We start from the raw sequence: 4816 nt of genomic DNA, 5'->3' as shown, positions 1-4816 counted from the left end.
GCAACAGAGGGAGACTGTCTCAAAAAGAAAAAAAATCCCATTCTTCATCTATTAGTGCTCCAATGTTCTCATGAGAACTATGGTGACATAGTGAATTCAACTGTCATTGTAATTCGGCAATTCACACATTTAAGTTTGTGTTTGATTTTCAATAACATAAGCACTATAGATACAAGAAATAAGGAATTGCATTTGGGCTATCAGGGAAACTCTCTGGAATTTAGACCATGACTTATGCTAAGACTTGAGCTTTGTACTTTTCTCCCTGTGAGTGTTCAAGTACAGCAGTCCTCATTTTTTTGGCACCAGGTACAAATATTATAGAAAGCAATTTGTCCACAGACTGGGGGCAGGGCATCAAGTTTTGGGATATTTGAAGCACATTACATTTATTGTGCACTTTGTTATTACATTGTAGTATATAATAAAATAATTATATAACTTGCCATAATGTACAATCAGTGGGAGTCCAGAGCTTGTTTGTTTTCCTGCAACTAGACGGTCCCATCTGGGGGTGATGGAAGATAGTGACAGATTATCAGGGATTAGATTCTCATAAGGACAGAGCAAGGTAGAACCCTTGCATGCACAGTTACACAATAGGATTCCTGCTCCTATGAGAATCTAACGCTGCCACTGACCTGACAGGAGCTGGAGATCAGGCAGCAAGGTGGAGAGTGGCTGTAAATACAGATGAAGCTTTGCTCGATCACCTGCTGCTCATTTCCTGCTGTATGGCCAAGTATAGGACTGTAATTCAGGGATTGGGCACCCCTGCTCAAGTGCATCCAAAAGAACCCTTTCCACACCAGTCTTCATAGTGGTCAAGTACAGAAGGCACTTAGCTCCCAAGGCATGTATCTCAGCTGGCATTTCATCACAATCAATAGTAAGTGGTAGCTTGAAACATTATGAAATTTAGTCACTTACTAAAATTCACCAGCATTCCATTTCCCATTGACAAGGAGCTCAACGCTGCCCTTTGGATAACCAAACCTATGCCCAAATCCCATCCGTGTGGGTCTGTCTCCCAGAACCCTTCCTAGCACCAGTTCTGTATTTGTCAGAGTCCAATCAAAGACGTAAATCACCCAAAGTTTAAAGTGGTAAAATTTAAAATAAAAAATATTAAATATAACAGGAGAACACCATAATGAGAGACTGGCTACAAAAGTAAAGAGAACTCTAGAAAACATAGGGCTAGCAAAGGCCAAACATGGTGGCTCATGCTTATAACTCCAGCAATTTGGGAAGCCAAGGCAGGAGGACTGCTTGAGGCCAGCAGTTTGAGACCAGCCTGGGAAACACAGAAAGACCCTAGCTTTACCCCACCCCACCAAAAAAAAAAAAAGCCAGGTGTGGTGGCACACACTTGTAGTCCTAGTTATTTGGGAGGCTGAGGTGAAAAAATTGCTTGAGCACAGGAGGTTAAGGCTGCAGTGAGCCATGATTTCACCACTGCACTTTAGACTGGACAAAAGAGAGAGTCTCAAAAAAAAAAAAAAAGTATAGGACCAGCTGATACAATGAGCAGTAACTTCCTACTGTCCCTACACTAAGATAGAGTGACCAAGGAAGGGATTCCCCACTAAGGCTGAGATCCAGGCCCCCTTGGAGAGGGCACAGTCATGGGTAATGTAACGGCAGAATTGCTGCATTAGCACATGGTGGAACATGTTAGCAATATGCCCTCTGGAATTTGCTGAAAATCCACCATCTAGGGTGCTAGCTTAACCTATTAGTAAACAGTTGTCTCACTACAAAACCACTCAGGCAAATGTAGAGAAACTGCTGGTCACTGCGTGCTGCTGAGCACCAGGCAGGGCAGGGGCCTGGTGCTGGAGAAGCTCAGTGCCTGTGGAGATTTGCATACCACAACTAGAAAGAAAAGCCTCTTACAATGCCCCCTCTAGCACCATGTACTGACAACATTTAATAATGCACCAGCTGACAGAGGAAGCATTTAAGGAACCCATCTCTATGTTTGCAGAGCAGGAAGTGAAGGGTAAATCTGCAACTGAGGGGCAGTCATTGGATGAATAGCTGGTACATGACACATTTCCATCTACCAAGGAAGGAAGGGAAGAGAGAAAAAAGAGAAAAAAACAAGCATGGTGGTTCATACCTATAATCCCTGAGGTTTGAAAGGCCAAGGCAGGTGAATCACTTGGGTCCAGGAGTTTGAAACCAGCCTGGGTGACATAGTGAAACCCTGTCTCCACTAAAAATAAAAAAAAAAAAATTAGCTGAGTGTGGTGGCGTGTGCTGTAGTCCCAACTTCTCAAGAGACTCCTAGGTTCAGGCAATTCACTTGCCTCAGCCTCCCAAGTAGTGGCAATTACAAGTAGGCACCACCACGCTCAGCTAATTTCTGTATTTTTAGTAAAGACAGGATTTTACCATGTTGGCCACACCAATATAAAGCTCCTGACCTCATGATCTACCCACCTCGGCCTCCCAAAGGCTTCTGCTCTTTCTTTGCCCACTTAATCTAAGAAAACTAAGCTAAAATAAACTTTGTAACCAAACCTAAAAGAAGCTCTCTAAGTGGTGTGGCTACTATACTCAAAAGACTTGCTTGAAATTCCATTGACACTAAAATAACTATCTGGAAGGCAAAAATGACTATCTGGAAGTCAGCATCCTCAGAGTACATTTCAGATGCAAACTAGAGTATGTCAGTGTAAACTAGGAAAGTCCAAAGCCTTTGTTTGAGTAAAACTAGATGCAGCAAAACCATGGACTCCATGCATGATTAGTATTGTAAGAGAGGCCACAGGGAGTAGAATTAAATATAATAACCTTGGCCAGGTGCGGTGGCTCACACCTATAATCCCAACACTTTGTGAAGCCGAGGTAGGCACATCATTTGAGGTCAGGAGTTTGAGAGCAGCCTGGCCAACATGGTAAAACCTCGTCTCTACTAAAAATACAAAAATTAGCCAGATGTGGTGGCAGGTGCTTGTGATCCCAGTTACTTTGGAGGCTGAGGCATAAGAATCACTTGAACCCAGAAGGCAAAGGTTGCAGTGAGCTGAGATCACACCACTACACTCCAGCCTGGGCAACAGAACAAAATTCCATCTGCAAAGTTTCTTCTAAACTCGATTTAAGGCACCATATATCACAAACCAGATGGCAAGAAATTAAATAAATTTTAGCCTTTTTCATGCTATCCAATTACATTTTGGTCAGTTCACAAACATGTTTTGGCAAATGCTGGAGGAATTTTTCTCTCTTTAGGAGTCCTCTCTCACTTTATCCTGCTTAACAAAAGACCTCACACACTTACAAAGAGGATGGAGACAGGCCAGCTTCAGCACATCCTACACAGAGAGAACCAACTGACCCAAAAAGAGAGGGCTCCACACCCCTATGACAACTCCAAACAAATGCCTGAAGTAAGGAAGTCCATCAAGAAAATGAACAGTTGGTGAGATCAAGACTTCTGACCCAAAGGGCCTGTAGCTGGTCTGACGATTCATCAAAAATTCTGAATTTAAATGGAGACACATTGAACTGTGACATGCAATAAAAGAACTGAAACAGCAAAGGACCTTGATTTGGGTTTCCTTTCCACCCTATACAGCTCCAGTGAATGGAGAAGTGAGCATGTCTGTGGTACTCCTGGTACATCTGGGGTAGTTCCCATCCACAGTGGTCAACCTTTGGGATTTTCCACACATTGTAGGGTCATCGTCCATCTATGCTAACCTAGAATGTCCAGATAAAATCTTCTGTTTATAGAGGCTGGAGAGAAAATGGTCAAACCTGAAAGCCCACAAACTCTCTCAGTCACGGGGGAACACATGTAGGAAACACTACAGAATCTGACATCAGAAGCCAAATTTCAGGTAGACCCCTACAGCTTTACGATTGTGAGTAATCAACTTACTTTCTCTAGGCCCTGTTATGCTCACATCAATAATGAGAAAAGCAACCAAATAGTCTCCCAGATCAATTCCAATGTTACGGAGCTTACATTTTAGTGAAGGTGGGGGAGTCAGACATCAAATAGGAAATATGAATTAAGGATATATTTTATGCAGGGCAGTGTTGGGATTCACTCAGGGTGGCTAGAAAACTATTAAGGGAAATATTAGGGAAGTTATAGAATATAGTCTCAAACCTTTGGAAAGCCAAAAGTTTTAATGAGATAGGCTGAAGACAGCCAGTTCTTACATTAGAGCTTTAAGTCATAAGGTAAAGAGTAAGACAACAAAAGCTTCCCCAGTTTACCCCACATTCCTTTTTCTCTACTCTGTTTACTCATGTAAACTTCATGCTAGATGGGCCTCTAAGGGGGAGGTTGAAAAAGAATTACTTCTTAATGGTGTTTATTCTGGACCCCAGAACCAAAAGTTTTTATCATTCTTAAAAACATTCTTTTAACCATGTTAATTATGCACAAGCATGTTAACTTAAAACCTCTGTTATTACCTCTATACTGAATAAATGCAAGAAGGAACAAGGAGTCAATTAGCTGCAATCACTCTCTAAAAGCAGTTGACGACCCCCTAGGCCAACCCTTACACTGTATTCTATATGTAAGTGCATATTTTATTCATCTGATACTTACATTAAATAAATGTTTGTTTAATAAATGAAACTGAATGTTAATTGTAAATATGAAGAAGTCATGATGAGAGGGGAAGAAAAGGCCCATCTTCATCAAATTAATCTCTTCTTAGGGAAGACACTAATTTGTTTCTGCAGATTATCCTCTTACCTTTTAATAACAAATTTATTTTGATTGCCCACTTGAATGATGTTTTCCAGCCTTGGGATTCCCTATCATGAGGGAATTCTGAAAGGA

At 41.5% G+C, this 4816-nt stretch overlaps 1 long non-coding RNA gene across 1 annotated transcript; it reads right to left on the bottom strand.

Annotated features, from left to right (window-relative positions):
- Positions 1-381: 381 nt before the first annotated feature.
- Positions 382-4816, bottom strand: LOC116547869. Its single transcript, XR_004267213.1, has 3 exons — positions 4730-4816; positions 3983-4076; positions 382-508 (listed from the first exon to the last, which is right to left on the bottom strand). It is a non-coding gene; the product is annotated as an uncharacterized LOC116547869 (long non-coding RNA).

This window comes from Sapajus apella, unplaced genomic scaffold, assembly GCF_009761245.1.
Source record: "Sapajus apella isolate SASKATOON/1434 unplaced genomic scaffold, GSC_monkey_1.0 scaffold5186, whole genome shotgun sequence".
Lineage (NCBI taxonomy): Eukaryota > Metazoa > Chordata > Mammalia > Primates > Cebidae > Sapajus > Sapajus apella.
The sequence above is the reverse complement of the archived record's forward strand: the minus strand, read 5'-3'. Positions and strand labels throughout refer to the sequence as shown.